The sequence below is a fragment of the Lissotriton helveticus genome, chromosome 4_2, assembly GCF_964261635.1.
Source record: "Lissotriton helveticus chromosome 4_2, aLisHel1.1, whole genome shotgun sequence".
In the NCBI taxonomy this organism is placed as follows: Eukaryota; Metazoa; Chordata; class Amphibia; order Caudata; family Salamandridae; genus Lissotriton; species Lissotriton helveticus.
In genome coordinates this window covers 101,587,585-101,611,824 of record NC_136064.1, presented here as the reverse complement: position 1 = coordinate 101,611,824, position 24,240 = coordinate 101,587,585, and positions in this window count along the sequence as shown.

The following is a 24,240-nucleotide window of genomic DNA, read 5'->3' as shown; positions in this document are numbered from 1 at the left end:
GTGCAGTTACAAGAGAAAACAAAGTATAATTTGAGGTATAATACTGCAATAAGTGCTAGACACTCAGGCACAAGAACAAGCGTTACGTAGGCAAAGGTGGCACTTGTGCAAGTATCAAAGGTAAAGACATGTGAGAGGTAGCAACCGTGAGTTACAAGGGCAAAGTGGTGTGTGCATGTTACAAAAGGGCACCGAACACAAGTACACGGAAAATACTGCAAAAGGGGCAGACACTCCAACCACAGGAATCCACTGGGAAGGCACTTCCATGGTCATGGAAAGTAGAAATTATCAGTAGTGGGAAGTCTTCCTCCAAATAGCAAGAGGACGTGAATTACTTTTGGAGGTGTCTCTGGGGGAGGAGAACTTTGAGGTCCCTTTGAAGGCCTGGGAGGAGGCGGTGGTCCGGAGCTGAGGTGGAAAGGAGTTCCAGATTCTCACTGCGTTGCCTGAAAAGGATTGGGCCATTGTTCTTTCCTTCTTGAAAGTGGGAGGTTCAAGCAGTAGATTCTCCGCATTGCGTGAAGGTCTAGAGCCTCCAGAGAGTTTCAGTTTATTCGCCAGGTAGCGGGGAGAGGAGGAGTGCAAGGCTTTGTGGGTGATACAAGCTGTCTTGTAGATAGCTCTAGCCTCGAAGGGAAGCCAGCGGAGGGTGGATAACATCGGCGTGATGTGATCGCTTCTTTTGGCCCCATAAATGAAACGAGCTGCTGAATGGAAGACAGACTTGGTGAGATTTGGGGAGGCCAGTAAGAAGAGAATTGCAGTAGTTTAGTCTGGAGAGGACCAGCGATTGCACCAGGGTTATAAGGTCCTGCTCCGGGAAGAAGCGACGGATTCCCCAAAGAAGGCGCAGTTAGTAACGAGCAGATTTTGCAATAGAATTGATGTGGGGAGTTAGATTGAGTTTTTTGCCTAGAATGACACCAAGGGATTTTGCGCTGTCGACAATGATGGGTTTATTGTTGGGTAGATTCATCTGATCCATCCATGATTGAACCGGGGGAGGGGAGAGTGAGGAGGAGAAGAGGAGGAATTCAGTTTTGGAGGGATTCAGAATCAATTGATGAGTTGACATCCAGTTTTGAATGGAGTCAAGAGTAGATCTTAGGATGGAGAGATCATGAGTGGAGGCAACCTTGAGGTAGAGTTGAGTGTCGTCTGCATAGAGATGATAGTGAATTTCGGATTTGCTTAGGAGGTTTCCCAGTGGTTCTAAGTAGAGATTGAACAATGTGGGTGCAAGTATAGAGCCTTGGGGAACACCTTGACCCACCGCCACAGGAGAAGAAAGACTGTTCGCTATTTTGATCATTTGAGATCGGTCAGAGAGGAAGGATGCAAACCATTTAAGCACAGTGCCCTCCATGCCCATTCTCTGTTGAAGAATATTGAGGAGGGTGTTGTGATTAACAGTGTCGAAGGCTGCGGAAAGGTCAAGGAGAATTAGCAGACAGGACCCCCCTGAGTCGCGTATCCTCAGCGCATCATCAACCACTTGCAGTAGGGCTGTTTCAGTGCTGCAGTTTTGGATGAAGCCGGACTGACAATTGTCAAGAAGATCATTGTCCTTGATATGATGAGAGAGTTGTTTTTCTACACATCTTTCTGTGATCTTTGCAAGAAAGGGAAGGTTAGTGATGGGGCGGAAGTTGTTGTGGTCATTCGCATCAGCAGTGGGCTTTTTAAGCAGAGGGGTGACCTGCCCAGTTTTGAAGGAGACAGGAAGGGAGCCTTGCCAGAGGGAGAGATTGATCAGAGTGGTCCGATAGGAAAGGGAATGGGTATAGAAGTCAAAGGCAATGCCACTGGGGATAGGGTCAAGAGAATGGTTGGAGGGCTTTGTTTCGCGTATGCACTTGAGAAAGGCATCTTCAGATATGGGGTCAAAGCTCTGCCAAATGGCTAAGGATTTGCGCTCCTCTGGAGGTGTAGGATGAGCAACCTGATCCACAAGTGATTTCACTTTTCCATCGAAGAAAATAGCGAAATCCGCTGCTCTCTTTGTAGAATCCTCCACCTTGGAGGTTTGGGGAGAGCAGCTCGGAGTCTTGATGAGATCGAATAGTTTTTTGGGTCTATTTTTGGCGGAGTCAAGGAGGGTTTTGAAGTGCGTCGCTTTCTCAAGGAAGATGTGCTTGTGGTACTTGGATCTTGCTGTGCGAAGCATGGCTAAATTGTCAGTGGAGGGCAAATGCCTCCATTGCTTCTCCAGGAGTCTTAGCTGCTTCCTTTCCTCATAAAGGGATTTGTTGAACCAAGGTGCTGAGGGAGTGGGCCTTATCCTTTTGCTTTTGAGTGGAGCGACGTTATTAATTTCAGCTGCAAGAACTGTGAGGCATTGGGAGGTGAGATCGTCAACAGCTATGTTCGGGTCTAGCCTTGGGAGTGATAGCAAAGCTGATTCACAGAGGGGACCGACATCAATGTTTTTGGCATCACGGAACCAGGAGATGGCCCTCTTTGGTTGGCCAAGAGTTATAGAGTGTGGAAGGTGAAGAGAGAATGGGATGAGGTGGTGGTCAGACCAGTCTACATGAATTGGGGTAGTAGTAGAAAGCATGCCTGCTTTAGAAATAACAAGGTCCAGGATTGCGCCTTTGGAGTGGGTTGATTCAGTGCAGTGTTGTATAAGATCGTTTGCAGAGAGGAAGGTGGCCAGTGAGTTCGCAGAGGAGTCGTGCGGTGCGCCCCAGTGGAGATTGAAGTCACCCACGATGGTCTGATTGTCACTTTGAGAGTATTGGTCGCTGATGAAGTCTTTGAGATCTTCTATAAACGAAGAGCCACTACGAGGCAGGCGGTAAATGATATGGAATCTGAGGGGTGAGCGGTGGTGCAATTGAAGCTCAAGAGAAAGGCATTCAAAGGTGTGGGAGGAGCACAGAGGCGAGGTGCACAGAGCTGAGGGGCAGGCATCCTGTCTGCACAGGACGGGCTCCTGTGTGTGCCGAGGAGTGCGAGCACTGAGGCATCACAGCGGCAGTACAGGCACACTGCACAGGGGCTACTGTGTGTGCAAAGGTGTGCGAGCACTGAGGCATCACAGCGACATCATAGGCACACTGCACAGGGGATCCTGTGTGTGCAGAGGAGTGCGAGCACTGAGGCGTCACTGCTGCATTAAAGGCACACTGCACAGGGGCTCCTGTGTGTGGAAAGGAGTGCGAGCACTGAAACATCACTGCAGTGCAGTTCATTGCACAGGGGCTCCTGTGTGTGCAGTGATGTGCTTGCACTGAAGCATCACTGCTGCAGTACAGGCACACTGTACAGAGCCTCCTGTGTGTGCAGAGGAGTGCGCATCCCAGCTGCAGGACAGGCACACTGCACAGTGAATCCTGTGTTTAGTGATGTGGCAGCACAGAGGTGTCACAGCTGCAGTACCGGCTCACTGCACAGGGGAGTCTGTGTGTACAGTGATGGGCAAGTACTCAGGCTTCACATATACAATACAGTCATACCAGCTGCACCTGCAGGGGTTTCTGTGTGTGCAGGGATGTGTGTCGGCATAAAGGCATTCTCTTTGCAGAGGCAGGGGCTCCTGTGTGTGCAGATGGGTGCGAATACAGTGGTTTTACAGCTGCGACACAGGCATACCGTGGGTGCACAGGCAGGGGCCCCTGTGGGTGTGGAGGTGTGCAATCCTACAGGTATTAAAGCTGCAGCACAGGGTAGAGTCTTTGCACAGGCAGGGGTTTTTGTGTGTTCATTGGAGTGCAATTCTACAGGTATCAGAGCTTTAGCACAGCCATGCTCTCTGCACAGGCGGGGACTCCTCTGTGTACTGAGGTGTGCAAGCACATTGGCTTCACAGCTGCAGCACAGGCACACTGCACAGCTCCATTGTGCGCAGTGATGTTCTATTACTTACCGGTAATCTTCATTACTCCGGGTCCCGTTGTCCTCGTCCCATTCATAACTAAGTGGAGATGACCATCTCCCGACAGAAAAAAACAAGAGGAATGCTGGGAGCCTAACACTGCCCCTCCCACCGGGAGTACATCAGCAGTACTTACCCAGCAGCCCTCCTATACTACCAAGCCCAGACAGGAACGCCGGCCGCCCGGGAGGGAGGGAGGGGCGTATGAATGGGACGAGGACAACGGGACCCGGAATAATGAAGATTACCGGTAAGTAATAGAGCATTACTCCCAGGTTCCTTATGTCCTCGTCCCATTCATAACTAAGTGGAGAATACCAAAGCAGAAAACTGGCCTTCCAACCCACAAGCACATCCAGGAAACCACAACAAAGCAGCAACCCAAGGGAGCACCGAGAAGGAGGAAAAGGGGGACCGCAGGAAACAACCGGCCCGCAACCCACAACAGGACAGCAGGGACAAGGACCGGAGACAAAGAAAGGCCAGGGTTCAAAAAAAGGAGGCCGCCAACCCGAGAAACCGGAGAAAGGGCAACCGGGACCAGGACAAAAAGGACCTGCCAAAACAACCCACCGGACAAGGCCGCCAAGCCCAGAACCAGCAGGAAGGCACAGAGGACCCGGCAGACCCACAAGGAAACGGAGACATCCCCTAAGAAAGCCAAAGAAAGAAACGGTCAACAGAGCGCAGGCACAAGCACCCAGACCAAAAAGGAAGGAGAAAGCACAGGCCAGAAACCGGCCCACCTCACCAAACCAAAGGACCCGGCCCCAAGAGACCAGAGGAGGAAACCCGGCCGAGGAGGCCCAGGAAGCAACAAGAACCCAGGAGCCAAACAGGAGCGAGAACCCGAACCAAACCGAAAGACAGGGAGGGGGAAAGAACCCCAGAAGGCCAAAAAACCTCACAGGGAAGGAGGCCACCAATCAAACTAGGAAGGCCACCACAACCAGAACAGCACGGGCAGAGGAGGCCAACCCAAACACCACCGCACAGAGACGTCCCCAGAAACCAGCCGAAAGACGACCAAGCAAGGAGAGGCCAACAACAAAGAAAACCCAACAAGGGCGAGCACAGAGTCACCGTCCACAACCACAGAAAACCCCAACCCCAAAGGGAAGGAACACAAGGCAGGAGGGGAGCACAGAGCAACAGGGAAACCCTAGCAGCCCCCAAACCAGGCATAGAGGGCAGCACAAAAAGAAGGCGCCCATACGGCACCGGACCGCCCAGGAACCACACACCCAGGCCAAGCAAGCAGTAAGGGCAGGAGCAGCGGAAAAAGAAAGACCAAGGGTGCACAGCCCCTAGACCACAACCACAAGGCCCGAACCCAGCAACACTGGAGAGGAGCCAAGCAAACAGCAAAAAACAGGGCAACAAACGCCAAAGGAACCAGGGGCCTTATTTATGAAGGCCTTGCGCCGCCGGTGCGTCACTTTTAACATGGGAAAAAGTGACGCACCGGCGGCGCAAGGCCTTCATAAATAAGGCCCCAGGAGGCCAGGAAAAGAGCCAAGTAACCCGACAATGCAGGAGGATCAGCAGGTCCAACAAACCCCAGAAGGAGCCCACGCAGCACCCAGACCAAAAGAAAGGGCAGGAGGAACCGGGAACCACCAGCACAACACCGCCGGACCACACAGAAGGCCAAAGCGGAAGCAGGAGGAAGCAGAAAGGGCAGAGGACCAAGCAGCAGGAAAACCCTAGACAACCCACAGCCAGGAGGGAGATACCTGTAGAGGCAATAGCACCACAGAACCGCACCCCAAGCAGAGAGGGAGGGGGGCACCCAAACAGACCCACACCGGGAACAAAGCCCAGGGAAGCAAGGGAGGAAGAAGTGAGCCAGGACCCCAGACCAGGAAAAAAACAGGAAACGACCGGCAAAACATCCCCAGATCTGGCCGAAAAGGACAGCACAGCCAGAAAACCCAAGAGGCACAGCCTGAGGGGAGAACTGGGCCTTATGGGCCTAGCGGCGCAGGGCACGCCTGATATCTCCGGGTTCACCTGCCTTATCAGACAGAGACACGGGACACTCTGTTAGGCGTAGAAAATCAGGTTTATTAGCTGCAGCTAAGCACAGTGGTCCTAGAAGTACACCAATGGTAAGTTCTCAGGAGACTGCCACTCATCTTCGTGGCTTACAATCTCTTATAGTTCATATGTTTACAATGCCCACTCCCAAAACATACAAAACCAACGAATAGGAATAGTTCGAAAACAAGCTATTGAGTATCCAAAACACACCCTCCTTTCAGACCCCGTGTGATCTCCTCCCCTCAAGTTAATTAACACTAGTGCCCGTAATTCAGTTTGCAGGCGGTAGAACATGTTTGTATGCTTCAAAGGTTAGTTTATGTAACAAGAGAATACACGAAGAGAATAGCGAAGGCCAGTTAAATAAGATAAAGTCAGGAAAGAATGGTGGGACCCAAACAGTGGAGTAAAACAAGGATTAATCAGTCTAGACAGGAATTTAGCAAACTCGGCCAGGCCCTGACATCGGTTTGTTAAACAAGGACAAAGGGTTACTTTTTAACAGGAGAGGCGAGCAGCTGGAAAGGCAAGAACATCATGTTCGCCGCGTCGCCTGAGTGAGGGCAACACAAAATGGCAGCGGACTATGAAGCGAAGTCGAAAATTACGGAACCTCATGAGGCCACCCCGAACCAGCAAGAAGCCGGCAGACCCGGAGCCACAGGACCCCACACAGGCCCACAACACCGGGGAAACAAGACCGGGAAGAGAACCATCAGCAGGAGAAGGCCCATAAGGAACCAGCAGTAAGCGGCCACAACTGCAGAGTAGCCCGCCAGGACCCAAAAGAGAGAAAGCAGAGCCCAAAAAGGAGCCCAACACGCAGGAGAGGAAAGCCCCAGCAGACACCCAGCCAGGCACCCACCAAGGGAACCAGATGAGACTAGAACAACCCAGGGAGCAAACACACCCGAGTGCAGACGGACCAAGAAGCCAACAGCACCCAGCAGCCCCAGGAGGCCTGGCAGGCACCAACCCAGCCCGACCAAGCACAACCACCGGGTAGACAGCGGAGCACAGGTACAGCACACCAATCCAGAGAACAGGTGGCACGACAGGACACGGCAGCAGCAAAAGACAGCCACGGCCAGACAGCAGCGGCACGAACGCCAGGGACCAAAGACGAACCGCCACCGGAAACAAAAGCAAACAGGGTGGCTGATTTTCTCAGGGACGAGTCTTCATCAGGAGTCACGGCTTCAGTTGCAGCGTGTGCGGACGGAGCTAGGCTGACGGCTCGCGGTCTCTTGATGTTAATTAAGTTACATCTTAAATCAATCCTTTGGATTCTTCACGTGAAATATATCGTGGTGCTGACAAGCATGTTGGAACAGCTTGAGGTATACCATATCTATTGGGTGCTGATTGAGTTCGCACAAGTGGCACACCAGTGAAGGGTGCCCACTCACTTTGGGGTTACTTTGTTTCCGTGCATATTGAGTCCCCACCCTCTTCCCGTCCTGCTGAAGACCCGTCCCTGAGGAAATCAGCCACCCTGTTTGCTCCTGGGTCGAAACGTCAACAACTTTTTTTCCCCCGAGCCTGTACCTGTATTGCTCTTCCAACGTCCCTTTCCCTTGTGCCAATTATAATACGGAGGATCATTCAATCACGTGCCAGCAAGAAAGAGTTACATTTTTTTGCGATTAAAACATCAAGGGCAGGCTCACTCATGTTTTACACTAAGGATTGAACCTTAGTCTCTGTCAAAAAAACCTTACTGTATATGAACCTATATCATCTAATAGACCTTCTTGGTCGCTCTACCTACACGAGCACTTACTATCACTCTTTTCTGTGCACGTCACTTGACAGTGAACCCCTTGTGTAAATAACTGTATTTTTTACATTGCGGAAGCATATTATGTCATTTTTCTAAGTATGTATTAAATTAGAGAGTCTCTCGGACCTTGGTGAGACACAGTTTTTTGTTTTAAGTGTGGTTTTCTTGCATCAACGAATATCTCGGGCTAATATGTTTGTTGTGTTTTGACTTGTATCAACCATAACGGATTTAATCAGATGGTGATCAGAAGTAAAATGAATATTTGATATAATTTTACACTGTATGTGTTGAGTCAATGTCTAGGACCATTTTTGTCTATAATACTTGATACCCAGGTCCTTTGACTCCAATTGGGTTACCCCCTGTTAATAACGTGTGTGTCAGCTCAGGCAGAGCTGCATGTGACTGTGAGCTCAGGCAGAGACACATGTGACTGTGAGCTCAGGCAGAGACGCATGTGTGTGTGAGCTCAAGCAGAGACACATGTGTTTCAGCTCAGGCTGAAATACATATATGTGTGAACTCAGGCAGTGATGTCACTACAATGTTCAGGATCCATCTGAACAGAAAGGGACGTCACTGCAGTGGCCAGTATCCATTTCAACAGAAAGGGACGTCACTGCAATATCCAGTATCCATCTCAACAGAAAGGGACGTCACTGCAATGTCCAGAATCCGTCTCAACAGGAAGGGAAGTCACTGCAATGTCCAGTATCCATTTCAACAGAAAGGGACGTCACTGCAATATCCAGTATCCATCTCAACAGAAAGGGACGTCACTGCAATGTCCAGAATCCGTCTCAACAGGAAGTGACCGCACCGCAATGTCTAGTATGCATCTTGACACAAAGGGATGTCACTGCAATGTCTAGTATCCATCTAAACAGGAAGGGACGTCACTGCAATGTCTAGTATGCATCTTGACAGGAAGAGAAGTCACTGCAGTGTCCAGTATCCGTCTCAACAGGAAGTGACCCCACGGCAATGTGTAGTATGCATCTTGACAGGAAGGGACGTCACTGCAATGTCCAGTATCCATCTCAACAAGAAGGGACGTTGCTGCAGTGTCCAGTATCCCTCTCAACAGAAAAGGACGTCACCCTAATGTCCAGTATCCATCTCAACAGAAAGGGACGTCACAGCAATGTCCAGTATCCATTTGAAATGGAAAGGGACGTCACCTCAATGTCCAGAATTCATCTCAACAGAAAGGGAAGTCACTGCAGTGTTCAGTATCCATCTCAACAGGAAGGGACGTCACTGCAATGTCCAGTATCCATCTCAACAGGAAGGGAGGTCGCTGCAGTGTCCAGTATCCATCTCAACAGGAAGGGATGTCGCTGCAGTGTCCAGTGTGAGAAGTTGGCCTGGTATATGATGTCCACTATTCTAGTGGGCACCCTGCACCAGTCCAAACAACCCTTATGGTGATGGTTGTAAAGTCAACCTTATAGACAAGCTATCCTAGTGATAGCATGGACAAAGCAGTCTTAGGCTAAAACTTCAGAGAGCTTGTGAAGCCAGCTGTTTTTCCATATATAATCCCTTGAATACCAAATGAAAGGACACCACACAAGGTATATATCAAATATATATGTATTTATTACTAACACAACCCCTCTGCACTCTTTATGAGGTCAGAGGTCGGGATACGTAACAAGTTACTCATTAAGCATACTATAAATTGCACAAATACAATTCTGCCCTAGGTGCCTCACGATCCATATACTAAATAAGTGGTATAAGAGCCACTTCAGGAAAGGTGAATAGGCCTATGGCCTAGGGAATCGCTGGGGCTACACTACAGGACCAAAGGTTTGGAAGTAGGAGACCCACGGGAGACGCGTGCAGTGTGGGAACACAGACGCAAGCTACCATTGACTTACAATGGAGAATGAAGAAGTCACAAAGTTACTGATTAGGGACACTTCCGGGTGGACTACGGTGAAACCCCTTTAAACTAGGACACTTGGATAGGCAATACCCACGGGAGCACAGGAGTACTCGAGTTACCTCACCCAGGGAAGCCAGGTGCATAGGTGTCTTTTCGTGCCGGGTTTCGTCAATGCTTTCAACGGAGACTTGCAAAAGAAGTGCTGCAGGTGGCCGAAGGAAGAGTGTCCGGGTGTATCCAAAGGTGGATCAAGGAGCTAAAGAACCTGAAAGCAGAGGGGACAGAGTCTGGGTCACTAGCCAGTGACCAGGATGGAACCAGGATGGAACCAGGATGGAACCAGGTGATGTCGCGATGCAAACAGGTGAAGAGGTGAAGCTTGTCTCTGCAGCCACGAGGACCAGGAGGCATCGACAAGAACCAGGAGCTGGAGTCGACCTGCCCCATGAAGGCTCTAGTTGACTGCGATGTCGGTATCCGGATTGGATCCAACAAGCCTTGGTAACCGCAACCCACGCAGGAAGTGAAGATTCGCTTCAGTTCAGACCAGCAAGGTCTGAGGAGCTTTTCTTTTGGAAGGAAGCTTGAGCAAGCCTAGAGCAACCAGGCAAGTGCTGAAAATTAACAGTATCTTCTTCAGTGTCTTATTTTGCAGCCCTCCCTGCCCCAATACACTAAAAGCCTGTCTGGTGAGGTGCTAACACCTCCCAAGGCAGGAAACCTATTTTCCAGGCCTCCCTTGTTGGAGTTTCGTCCAGCAGCAGGAGGTCAGACTAGTGTCTGTGGCAGCAGCATCCATTTTGTGATGCTGAGGCTCTGTTTAACTTTAACCGGGTAAAGCAGTAACCAACATGTCTTCTCCCTCTAGAAGGGTGGAATGCTACCCCCGCCGCCAGAATTGGCGAGGAGGGGGTACTATTCCAAAGCGTATGACACCTTACACGACATGTTTTGATAAAGCCAAACCAAAGTTAGCATTAACCGCGAGGATTATAATGCACTGAAGAGTATATGGTATGGCTATATCATAGAACAGCTATAAGAACATGGTTCCGAAAGCTGCAGAGGGGCTCAGCTCATGCTAGGGCACCCTCTCACATAAAACAAAGCACTCTGCCTCCAGGATTGTTAAGGCCTTGCATAGGAGTGACTTATAGGTGCATATGTGTCTATATATAAGGGTAGATATAGGAATACTATATCTAAGCAAGGGGTGATTACACCACCTTGCCCAAGCTGAGTGATCAGCCTGTGGTGTCAGTTTGGATGGCCGGCCAGGGGTGGCATAATACATGCTGCAGCCGATGGTAGGCCTTGGGTGCACCTATGCCCTGGGTACCTATGGTACACTATACGGGGGCTCACAAAGGTGACCCAATACCCAATCAGGTATGTACCTAAAGTACATGGTATCAATTTAGAGAGAGAACAGCTGGGCTGTGGGTCTGATTAGCAGGCCCACAGCCACACTAAAGTCGAAAAATGTTGGTTGCTTTATGCCGTGTATCTTGACTAGCACAATCCTGGATGTCGGTTGCTTTATGCCGTGTATCTTGACTAGCACAACCCTACGATGTTGGTTGCTCTATGCATGTATCTTGACTAGCACAACCCTACGATGTTTGTTGCTTTATGCCGTGTATCTTGACTAGCACAACCCTACTATGTTGGTTGCTTTATGCCATGTATCTTGACTAGAACAACCCTACGATGTTGGTTGGTTGCTTTATGCCGAGTATCTTGGCTAGCACAGCCCTACGATGTTGGTTGCTTCATGCTGTGTATCTTGGCTAGCACAGCCCTACATTGTTGGTTGCTTTATGCCATGTATCTTGGCTAGCACAGCCCTACGATGTTGGTTGCTTTATGCCATGTGTCTTGACTATAACAACCCTGCGATGTTGTTTACTTTATGCCATGTATCTTGACTAGAACAACCCTACGATGTTGGTTGATTTATGCCTAGTATCTTGGCTAGCACAGCACTACGATGTTGGTTGCTTTATGCCGAGTATCTTGGCTAGCACAGCACTACGATGTTGGTGGGTTCATGCTATGTATCTTGGCTAGCACAGCCCTACGAAGTAGGTGGGTTCATGATGTGTATCTTGGCTAGCACAGCCCTACGATATTGGTTGCTTTAAGCCGTGTATCTTGACTAGCACAACCCTACGATGTTGGTTGCTCTATGCTGTGTATCTTGGCTAGAACAGCTCTATGATGTTGGTGGGTTCATGATGTGTATCTTGACTAGCATGACCCTACAATGTTGGTTGCTTTATCCCAAGTATCTTGGCTTGCACAGCTCTACGATGATGGCGGGTACATGCTGTGTATCTTGGCTAGCACAGCCCTACGATGTCAGTTGCTTTAAGCCGTGTATCTTGACTAGCACAGCCCTACGATGTCAGTTGCTTTAAGCCGTGTATCTTGACTAGCACAGCCCTATGATGTTGGTTGCTTTATGCCGTGTATCTTGGCTAGAAGAGCCCTATGATGTTGGTTGCTTTATGCCATGTATCTTGGCTAGAACAGCCCTATGATGTTGGCTTGCTTTATGCCATGTATCTTTGCTAGAAGAGCCCTATGATGTTGGTTGCTTTATGTCGTGTATCTTGGCTAGAAGAGCCCTACGATGTTGGTTGCGTTATGTCGTGTATCTTGGCTAGCACAGCCCTATGATGTTGGTTGCTTTATGTCGTGTATCTTGGCTAGAACAGCCCTATGATGTTGGTTGCTTTATGCCGTGTATCTTGGCTAGAACAGCTCTATGATGTTGGTGGGTTCATGATGTGTATCTTGACTAGCACGACCCTACAATGTTGGTTGCTTTATCCCAAGTATATTGGCTTGCACAGCTCTACGATGTTGGCGGGTACATGCTGTGTATCTTGGCTAGCACAGCCTTACGATGTCAGTTGCTTTAAGCCGTGTATCTTGATTAGCACAGCCCTACGATGTCAGTTTCTTTAAGCCGTGTATCTTGACTAGCACAGCCCTACGATGTTGGTTGCTTTATGCCGTGTATCTTGGCTAGAACAGCCTATGATGTTGGTTGCTTTATGCCGTGTATCTTGGCTAGAATAGCCCTATGATGTTGGCTTGCTTTATGCCATGTATCTTGGCTAGAAGAGCCCTATGATGTTGGTTGCTTTATGTCGTGTATCTTGGCTAGAACAGCCCTATGATGTTGGTTGCTTTATGCCGTGTATCTTGGCTAGAAGAGCCCTATGATGTTAGTTGCTTTATGTCGTGTATCTTGGCTAGAAGAGCCCTACGATGTTGGTTGCATTATATCGTGTATCTTGGCTAGCACAGCCCTATGATGTTGGTTGCTTTATGTCGTGTATCTTGGCTAGAACAGCCCTATGATGTTGGTTGCTTTATGTCGTGTATCTTGGCTAGCACAGCCCTATGATGTTGGTTACTTTATGTCGTGTATCTTGGCTAGCACAGCCCTATGATGTTGGTTGCTTTATGCCGTGTATCTTGGCTAGCACAGCCCATGATGTTGGTGGGTTCATGCTGTGTATCTTGGCTAGCACAGCCCTATGATGTTGGCTTGCTTTATGCCATGTATCTTGGCTAGAAGAGCCCTATGATGTTGGTTGCTTTATGCCGTGTATCTTGGCTAGAACAGCCCTATGATGTTGGCTTGCTTCATGCCATGTATCTTGGCTAGAAGACCCCTATGATGTTGGTTGCTTTATGTTGTGTATCTTGGCTAGAAGAGCCCTACGATGTTGGTTGCGTTATGTCGTGTATCTTGGCTAGCACAGCCCTATGATGTTGGTTGCTTTATGTCGTGTATCTTGGCTAGAACAGCCCTATGATGTTGGTTGCTTTATGCCGTGTATCTTGGCTAGAACAGCTCTATGATGTTGGTGGGTTCATGATGTGTATCTTGACTAGCACGACCCTACAATGTTGGTTGCTTTATCCCAAGTATCTTGGCTTGCACAGCTCTACGATGTTGGCGGGTACATGCTGTATATCTTGGCTAGCACAGCCCTACGATGTCAGTTGCTTTAAGCCGTGTATCTTGATTAGCACAGCCCTACGATGTCAGTTTCTTTAAGCCGTGTATCTTGACTAGCACAGCCCTACGATGTTGGTTGCTTTATGCCGTGTATCTTGGCTAGAACAGCCTATGATGTTGGTTCCTTTATGCCGTGTATCTTGGCTAGAATAGCCCTATGATGTTGGCTTGCTTTATGCCATGTATCTTGGCTAGAAGAGCCCTATGATGTTGGTTGCTTTATGTCGTGTATCTTGGCTAGAACAGCCCTATGATGTTGGTTGCTTTATGCCGTGTATCTTGGCTAGAAGAGCCCTATGATGTTAGTTGCTTTATGTCGTGTATCTTGGCTAGAAGAGCCCTACGATGTTGGTTGCGTTATATCGTGTATCTTGGCTAGCACAGCCCTATGATGTTGGTTGCTTTATGTCATGTATCTTGGCTAGAACAGCCCTATGATGTTGGTTGCTTTATGTCGTGTATCTTGGCTAGCACAGCCCTATGATGTTGGTTGCTTTATGTCGTGTATCTTGGCTAGCACAGCCCTATGATGTTGGTTGCTTTATGTCGTGTATCTTGGCTAGCACAGCCCATGATGTTGGTGGGTTCATGCTGTGTATCTTGGCTAGCACAGCCCTATGATGTTGGCTTGCTTTATGCCATGTATCTTGGCTAGAAGAGCCCTATGATGTTGGTTGCTTTATGCCGTGTATCTTGGCTAGAACAGCCCTATGATGTTGGCTTGCTTCATGCCATGTATCTTGGCTAGAAGACCCCTATGATGTTGGTTGCTTTATGTTGTGTATCTTGGCTAGAAGAGCCCTACGATGTTGGTTGCGTTATGTCGTGTATCTTGGCTAGCACAGCCCTATGATGTTGGTTGCTTTATGTCGTGTATCTTGGCTAGAACAGCCCTATGATGTTGGTTGCTTTATGCCGTGTATCTTGGCTAGAACAGCTCTATGATGTTGGTGGGTTCATGATGTGTATCTTGACTAGCACGACCCTACAATGTTGGTTGCTTTATCCCAAGTATCTTGGCTTGCACAGCTCTACGATGTTGGCGGGTACATGCTGTGTATCTTGGCTAGCACAGCCCTACGATGTCAGTTGCTTTAAGCCATGTATCTTGACTAGCACCGCCCTACGATGTCAGTTGCTTTAAGCCGTGTATCTTGACTAGCACAGCCCTACGATGTTGGTTGCTTTATGCCGTGTATCTTGACTAGCACAGCCCTACGATGTTGGTTGCTTTATGCCATGTATCTTGGCTAGAAGAGCCCTATGATGTTGGTTGCTTTATGTCGTGTATCTTGGCTAGAACAGCCCTATGATGTTGGTTGCTTTATGCTGTGTATCTTGGCTAGAAGAGCCCTATGATGTTGGTCGCTTTATGTCGTGTATCTTGGCTAGAAGAGCCCTACGATGTTGGTTGCGTTATGTCGTGTATCTTGGCTACCACAGCCCTATGATGTTGGTTGCTTTATGTCATGTATCTTGGCTAGCACAGCCCATTATGTTGGTGGGTTCATGCTGTGTATCTTGGCTAGCACAGCCCTATGATGTTGGCTTGCTTAATGCCATGTATCTTGGCTTGAACAGCCCATGATGTTGGTTGCTTTATGCCGTGTATCTTGGCTAGCACAACCCTACGATGTTGGCTTGCTTTATGCCATGTATCTTGGCTAGAACAGCCCTATGATGTTGGTTGCTTTATGCCGTGTATCTTGGCTAGCACAACCCTACGATGTTGGCTTGCTTTATGCCATGTATCTTGGCTAGAACAGCCCTATGATGTTGGTTGCTTTATGCCGTGTATCTTGGCTAGCACAGCCCTACGATGTTGGTTGCTTTATGCCATGTATCTTGGGTAGCACAGCCCTATGATGTTGGTTGCTTTATGCCTTGTATCTTGGCTAGCACAACCCTACGATGTTGGCTTGCTTTATGCCATGTATCTTGGCTAGAACAGCCCTATGATGTTGGTTGCTTTATGCCGTGTATCTTGGCTAGCACAGCCCTATGATGTTGGTGGGTTCATGATGTGTATCTTGGCTAGCACAACCCTACGATGTTAGCTTGCTTTATGCCGTGTATCTTAGCTAGCACAGCCCATGATGTTGGTTGCTTTATGCCGTGTATCTTGGCTAGAACAGCCCTATGATGTTGGTTGCTTCATGCTGTGTATCTTGGCTAGCACAGCCCTATGATGTTGGCTTGCTTTATGCCATGTATCTTGGCTAGAACAGCCCTATGATGTTGGTTGCTTTATGCCGTGTATCTTGGCTAGCACAGCCCTACGATGTTGGTTGCTTTATGCCATGTATCTTGGGTAGCACAGCCCTATGATGTTGGTTGCTTTATGCCGTGTATCTTGGCTAGCACAACCCTACGATGTTGGTGGGTTCATGATGTGTATCTTGGCTAGCACAACCCTACGATGTTAGCTTGCTTTATGCCGTGTATCTTAGCTAGCACAGCCCATGATGTTGGTTGCTTTATGCCGTGTATCTTGGCTAGAACAGCCCTATGATGTTGGTTGCTTCATGCCGTGTATCTTGGCTAGCACAGCCCTACGATGTTGGTGGTTTCATGCTGTGTATCTTGGCTAGCACAGCGCTACGATGTTGGTTGCTTTATGTCGTGTATCTTGGCTAGAAGAGCCCTATGATGTTGGTTGCTTTATGTCGTGTATCTTGGCTAGAACAGCCCTATGATGTTGGTTGCTTCATGCCGTGTATCTTGGCTAGCACAGCCCTACGATGTTGGTGGTTTCATGCTGTGTATCTTGGCTAGCACAGCCCTACGATGTTGGTTGCTTTATGTCGTGTATCTTGGCTAGAAGAGCCCTACAATGTTGGTTGCTTTATGTCGTGTATCTTGGCTAGCACAGCTCTATGATGTTGGTTGCTTTATGTCGTGTATCTTGGCTAGAAGAGCCCTACGATGTTGGTTGCTTTATGTCGTGTATCTTGGCTAGCACAGCCCTATGATGTTGGTTGCTTTATGTTGTGTATCTTGGCTAGAACAGCCCTATGATGTTGGTTGCTTTATGTCGTGTATCTTGGCTAGCACAGCCCTATGATGTTGGTTGCTTTATGTCGTGTATCTTGGCTAGAACAGCCCTATGATGTTGGTTGCTTTATGTCGTGTATCTTGGCTAGCACAGCCCTATGATGTTGGTTGCTTTATGTCGTGTATCTTGGCTAGCACAGCCCTATGATGTTGGTTGCTTTATGCTGTGTATCTTGGCTAGAACAACCCTACGATGTTGGTTTCTTTATGCCAGTGTATCTTGACCAGAATAGCCCTACGATGTTGGTTGCTTTATGCCGTGTATCTTGGCTAGCACAGCCCTATGATGTTGGTGGGTTCATGCTGTGTATCTTGGCTAGAACAGCCCATGATGTTGGTTGCTTTATGTCGTGTATCTTAGCTCGCACAGCCCTACGATGTTGGTGGGTTCATGCTGTGTATCGTGACTAGCACAACCCTACGATGTTAGTTGCTTTATGCCATGTATCTTGACTAGCACAGCCCTACGATGTCAGTTGCTTTATGTCGTGTATCTTGACTAGCACAACCCTACGATGTTGGTTGCTCTATGCCGTGTATCTTGACTAGCACAACCCTACGATGTTGGTTGTTTTATGCCGTGCATCTTGACTAGCACAACCCTACGATGTTGGTTGCTTTATGCCATGTATCTTGACTAGCACAACCCTACGGTGACGGTTGCTTTATGCCGTGCATCTTGACTAGCACAACCCTACGATGTTGGGTGTTTTATGCCATGTATCTTGACTAGCACAACCCTACGGTGTTGGTTGCTTTATGCCGTGTATCTTGACTAGCACAACCCTACGATGTTGGTTGCTTTATGCCATGTATCTTGACTAGCACAACCCTACGGTGTCGGTTGCTTTATGCCATGTATCTTGACTAGCACAACCCTACGGCGTCGGTTGCTTTATGCCTTGTATCTTTACTAGCACAGCCCTACGATGTTGGTGGGTTCATTCTGTGTATCTTGACTAGCACAACCTTACGATGTTGGTTGCTTTATGCCATGTATCTTGGCTTGCACAGCCCTACGATGTTGGTGGGTATATGCTGTGTATCTTGGCTAGAACAACCCTACGATGTTGGTGTGTTCATGCCGTGTATCTTGGATAGAACAGCCCTATGATGTTGGTTGCTTTATGTCTTGTATCTTGACTAGAACAGCCCTATGATGTTGGTTGCTTTATGTCGTGTATCTTGGCTAGCACAGCCCTATGATGTTGGTTGCTTTATGTCATGTATCTTGGCTAGCACAGCCTACAATGCCTCTTCACGCCATGCCGAGAGCGTTGTTTTTCACTTCTCTAAAGCTATAAATATGCCCTTTCTGGGATGCGCGCCAGAGCTTTCCCTGCTTCCATGCCGAGTGCCCGCATGTTGGACGGTTCTCTGACTTTCTAATTAAACGTTTGCCTTTGAACCTATGGTCTTCACGTACGGCTGTCCGCTGATTTATCTCTTCCCATTGGCTCGTAAAGTGAGTGGATTTATACGTGTTCATTACTGAACCATATCTCGATTCCAGCTGGTTCCCTTATGCTTTGACCTCTAGAGATTGGCTTTATTTTTATGCATTGTTGGTGCTGATTTGAATATGACTAACTCCTTTTTGCCGTCTGTAATCATTCTAAATCTTGAATGAGCCTTTATGGTTTTGACTTTGAATATTCCCTGTGATGGTTTTCTTTATTCACATGAGGGCCCGTCCTTTGGGACTTATGCTGCCCTCATCCTGCATATCGCACCATTGACGTTATTGGTGCCAAGTGCTGACATGTGATTATCCTAGCGCAAAGCCCTTCCAACTTGGGGCCATATTATCAAGAAAAGGCGATACATTATTGCCGCTTTTATCGGCAGGAAACTGCCGCTAAAGCTGCGATAATGGGCTTGATAATAGGCCCTTGTGAATTCCCATAGCAGCCCAGGTTAACAGCAGAACCACAAGGACATATTATCAAGCACATTATCGCCACTTTAGCGGCAGTTTACTGTCGATAAAAGCTGCGATAATGTATCGCCCTTTCTTGATAATATGGCCCTAAGGGTAAAATGCATGGGGTTTTACACTATCCGATTGCTGATTTTATCTCATATTTAAAAAATAAAACAGTACTACTTGCAGACACTAATACATTGACAAGAAAAACAAGTATGGAAATCAATATGTCACTTTGAGTTAGATAATATGTTGCAATTACCACAACAATAAAAAAACATGTCAGATTCCACTGCTTGCTTCCATGATGTTATAAAAGCGTCAATAACCAAAAAAATGTCAGCCGAGGAAAGGAGGCACACATGATCCTAACACTTCTGTGCGTGTGAAAAACGTCGCACCTTCTACTACAAAATATAAAGGAATCTGCAAACAAACCCATGAAAAATAAAAGTGTTCTAAACATGCCTTGTCAAGGTATACTACTCATGACAGAACTGCAACAAATTAGGACTGTCCAAAACCTGGTGCAATTTAGGAAACAGCTGAAGGCAGACCTATAAAGCAAATAGTCCCCCTCTCAGAACCCAGCCACCCCACACTTAGGGGCAGATTTGCAACCCCCCTGCGCCACCAGTACGTCACTTTTCATGACATACTGGTGGCGCAGGGGGCTCCTCCATATTTACAAGGACAGGAAAAGCCACCCTACGTGACTTTTCCTCTCCTTGTAAATACGGCCCCTTCACAGACAGCACTTTGCGTTGAAGGGGCGTTCCATGGGTGTTGCTGTGGGTGTTCCAACACAACACCCATGGAACAAGACACATCTCCAGATTTACAAGAAATCGTAAATCTGGAGATGTGTCTGAATGCTATGCCACCCTAGAGGTGGCGTAGTGAGGCGCAACGAGGAGAAATGTTTTAATTTCTCCTCGTTTTTTCCTCTCTCAATGCTTGCTGCATTCTTAAGCACGCAATGAAAGATGAAAATGCCTGCAGTGATTGTTTTTGTGCAGGAAGGTGCCCCTTCCTGCACAAAACAATCTCCCCACGACACAGGCATCCTTCAAGGGTGCCTGCGCCAGCGCATGGCTGCAGTTTGTGCGCCAGCGCAGTGGGAAGCATTGAGATCCAACATATTCTTGTGGTGCAGGCGAAGGGCTTGTGGTTCCATGCTGCGGCACTTCCTTGTAGATCTGCCCCTGAGATTCATTCTCTGATGCCAGGATCTGGTGTCGGGTCTTGAGCCTTCATGGACTAATGTGTCCACTGTAGGGGTCAGTGTTTGACCTCATGGCCACAGGTTTAAATCCCAAGGGGTCCACTCAGCCTTTCATCCTTCAGAGGTAGATAAAATGAGTACCATTGAGTTGAATAACAATAAATATTTGTTATTCGGCACCAAGATGCTCTTGGGTGAACCTGCGCTTTATAAATACACTTTATGATGGGATCTCTGTCTTCGACTCTGTACAGCATTCCTCTGAGCTTAGCCTGGGTTCACTCCAAAGTAATACCACAATTTAAAAAAAAAAAAAAACATTTAAACCTTTATTGAAACAAACAAAGGCGAATAAAGGTGAGCAGTTATTCCGGTACAAATCATTATGTGCATGTATACAATCGTTTCCTTTGGTTCACAATAAGCTCAGAGTAAACAACTTGAGCACATAAGTAGAAAAGGCAAAATGAAAGAAAGCGAGGAGGTCCACTCGCAGAGTCTAGTTGTCATCCAGGTCCATGGCGTCAGGAAGGAAAATAAAACACTTTTAGATCAACATTAGTCCAGCGATCCAGGATGGCACAACAAAGGTGGAACAGATATAAGGGCAATATTCCTTCACCCATTAGCCCATAACCCCCCCCCCAAAGGAATACCACAAACTTACATATAGCTTTAAGAGGCACACTGCATTTTTGGCCACCCAGATGTGCTCCTGTGCGCAGTGATGTGTGCAATAGTGTGCTTCCAGGCACATCAGAGCCTCAGCCAGGCACGCCTCCTGTGTGAAGTCAGGCAGAGGTCTGTGTGTGAGTGCTGATGCTTGTTCAGTCGGTGCCTGCATGGGTGATTTTGAGTGTTTCCACAAGTCATGAATACAGGCGCTGAGCCATGATTCAGTGTAGATGTTTTTTTCAGACTTAAGGACATTTGTGCATCTCAACACTTTGTAAAGTTGTAGGTTCTTCTCCAGCTCCTGAGCGGCTGCAGTGTAGAGTTGGAGCCCCGACAAAATGACATTTTGAGTTCTGGAGCAACAGTTCCTCTGACGCTCAAGGCCTTTTGAGGCTGGTTTTTGCAACTTGATGGCATCTTTTACAGGGGACTTAATGTGGGGCACATGCATCATTGTTTTTTGCAGTTGCAAAGGGGCAGATTCACAGATTATGCCCTTTTGCGACCGCAATTTTGCAAAAATCTCAATTTAAGTAATTTCAAAATTTGTGATTACTTAAATTGCAATTGCATTTAGGGAATTGCAAATTGCCTCCTGAAGCTGCCCCATATGTGGTTGTCCTGACGGGAGTACCCACCCTGCCAGTCAATAAGAGGGAGGGGTTTTTCCAGCTTAAAAATAAAATTATGCACTGGCTTGCCCAGTATAGACCACTTACGCATAATATCAATGGGGAGATTGTGCATGTAAGACGACGCTCATGGTTGGGTAGCAGGGTCAAGGACAACGATGTAGATCTTGTTGTCATAAACTTTAGGGACCCTCGAGCAGTTAATTATATTCTAAATTGGCCTCAGGGCGGAGGCAGTAACTCCATTATCCCGCGCCCCTTGACCTATTTTTATCTCAGATCCCTGGTGCTCCCTCCAACCTATATCGGTGGTCAGTTACCCATCCACATTGCCCCCCCATTTCCCTACAATATTAGCTACCCGCCTCAAATTCCACACTTCCACCACGCTGCCGACCCCTTTGGGTGGAATACGGTACCAGTCCGGTCGAAGAGTAATCCTAATAGTAGAATGGATCACTTGAGACCTTTTACACCCTTGGAGACAGCAAATAGGTTCGATGTTTTTTCTGGTTTGGACATTTGTGATTGAAGTTTACAGCATGATCAGTTCACGGGTGCCCAAATAAAACCAACGGTCGATGGTGTGTTCAGTGGGGGAGCCCAATTTAATGAACCACCTTTCGAGCTGTCACCTCCTACTGTGCCTCCGCCATCTGACCATGTTTTGCCTATAAGCGGGTGCACTTCATGTGTGTCTATTCTCTCCGGGAACGTAGCGGGGTTGCAGAGCAAACTAGACTCTCCTGATTGGGGGTCTTTTATTGACACCCAAGACGTTTGCATGTTCCAGGAGACATGGGCACGGGAGGACAAATGGCGTCTGGGCTACGCGAACTTTACCATCCCAGCTAAATGGGTGGGGAGAGGACGGCCCTCGGGGGGCCTTTGTATCTGGGTGGCATCTCATTTGGGATGCAGGGCTAGGGCCCTCAAAACCAACTCACTGGATGTTCAGTGCGTACTATTGGAATGGTTGAACCATAAAAAACTCGCACTGATTAATGTTTATTCCAGACCGGTGCGTTTAACAATGCCATCACCCACCTTTGAGGAGCTCTCTGTATTCTTCCCACACCTCACAAAGGGTGTTAGGATTTTGGTAGGGGGAGATTTCAACTGTCGGTTTGAGCCGCTCACCCTGACAATGGAGGGAGCACTCGGGGAAGAGGATGGTCAGTGGGGAATACCGCAATTGGTGGGTCCCCCAGCCAAACCTTGGGCGCCCCTAGCGACACAAATCTTGGCATTCACTCTTAGCAACTCTCTGAGGGCCTGTAATGGCAGATCTGGGAGGGATATCCCTTCTAGACCGACCTTCAAGAGTCTCACTTGGACTACATCTTGGTCCAGACCCTGGATTGGAATAGGGTCCTGGCCTTCGATGTGGTCCAAAGAAGTGAGAGCGACCACAACGCGCTGACTCTCTCGTTGGCCTTGCCATCTGGACCCATGGATGACCAGCTGGACCAGGCAACATCAGTAAATAACTTAACCTTAACTAACGATAGGCGCAGAGTTCGCTGGACCAAACTCCTAGATAATCCTGCCCACATCTCTGAGCTCTACAGGAGGTTACTCTCCACACTAGAATCTGTGGGGACAATTATAAATCAATCTCCCTCAGAAGAATTCAATCTGAAGTTGGGCACTCTCCACATGGACCTGGTGGGCACCCTTGCGGAGCTCTTGAACCCAGTCGTGAGGAAAGGGCCCCGCAGGGCACAAAGACAGTCATGGTACAACTCAGTTTGCAGGGAGGCGAAGGGTAAACTGCTCGCTGCACTGAAGCATCCTAGGGATCCAGGGGTAATCAGGTTAAGGAGGGTGGAGTTAAAGCAAGCCATCGACAACGCGAAGGTGGCTTGGGATCATACAAACTGGGAAAATATGCTGGCCTCCCTTCAGACAAGAGACACTCGCAAATTTTGGCAGATTGTGAAAACAGGTTCAGCTGAGCCGATTCAAGCAGTTGAGGCCAACATTGCGGCTGCGGTCTGGGAGGATCATTTCCGTCGCCTTTACGAAGAGGCTGCCCAAGCCGCAAGTCGGTGTACCATTCGAACACCCCTTGTCGCCGGGTGGGTTAACTGTCCAATCCCCAAACAGGGAAGGCGCTGAGCCTTTGCAGTTCTCTTTAGGCGAGGTGATTATTGCAATATCTAAACTACCATCAGGGAAAGCCCCCGGATTAGACAAAATCCCGGGTGATCTATTTAAACACCAACCCATGGTCTGGGCTCCATATATGTTAATGGTTTTTAATGCAGTCCTCGCAGGAATGGCGGTTCCTAATACTTGGCTGGGAGCAGAGATTGTACCAATCTTCAAGAAGGGCTCTCCTCTGCTACCAGCCAACCATAGGCCAATCAGCCTCATTGACGTCTCGCAAAAACTTTTTGCGAGGCTGATTCTTGACCGCCTCCAGGATTGGATGACAGACCATTCAGCCTTGAGTACATTCCATTGGTACATAGGTAGGGGTCCCAAACTATGTAGAATTTGTATGCACAGAAAAACTTTTTCTTAACTTACGATACATATGACTAGTACCATAGTTTCAAGACGGATGTTGTTTATTCACATCCTCTTATTCGTACATCTTATGTAACACATGTATTCAATCTTCACATATGTGCCCATAGAAAAGGAAGAAGGAAGGGGGGTTGAGTGTCGTGAGGGAAGGTTTAGTGCAGATACAGGTAGTGAGCAGACCATTTAGAAAATTAGCATGTGATATAACACTATTCAACATGTTTAAATCACAAGGGTGCTGAGTTCAGTCACCACACACATTGATGAATAGCAAAACGTTCCTATCCCGTATACAATGATTACACAATAATTAATCCATTGTTGTAAGATTGGGTAGGTCACATGTAAAAACAGTCAACGTTTTTACATGACGGCAGGGAGCGGCTGTCCCCTTGATCGGGTTGCCGTATTCAAGGTTCCGTTCCGCGACCAATGCACGGAATACAGCATCGAGAGCTCGCTTTCTGAGACCACATCGTCGACAATGTCATCGACTGGCTCTGATTAGATATTACCCCACGCTCACCCTCCAGAGGAGCCGGCTGGC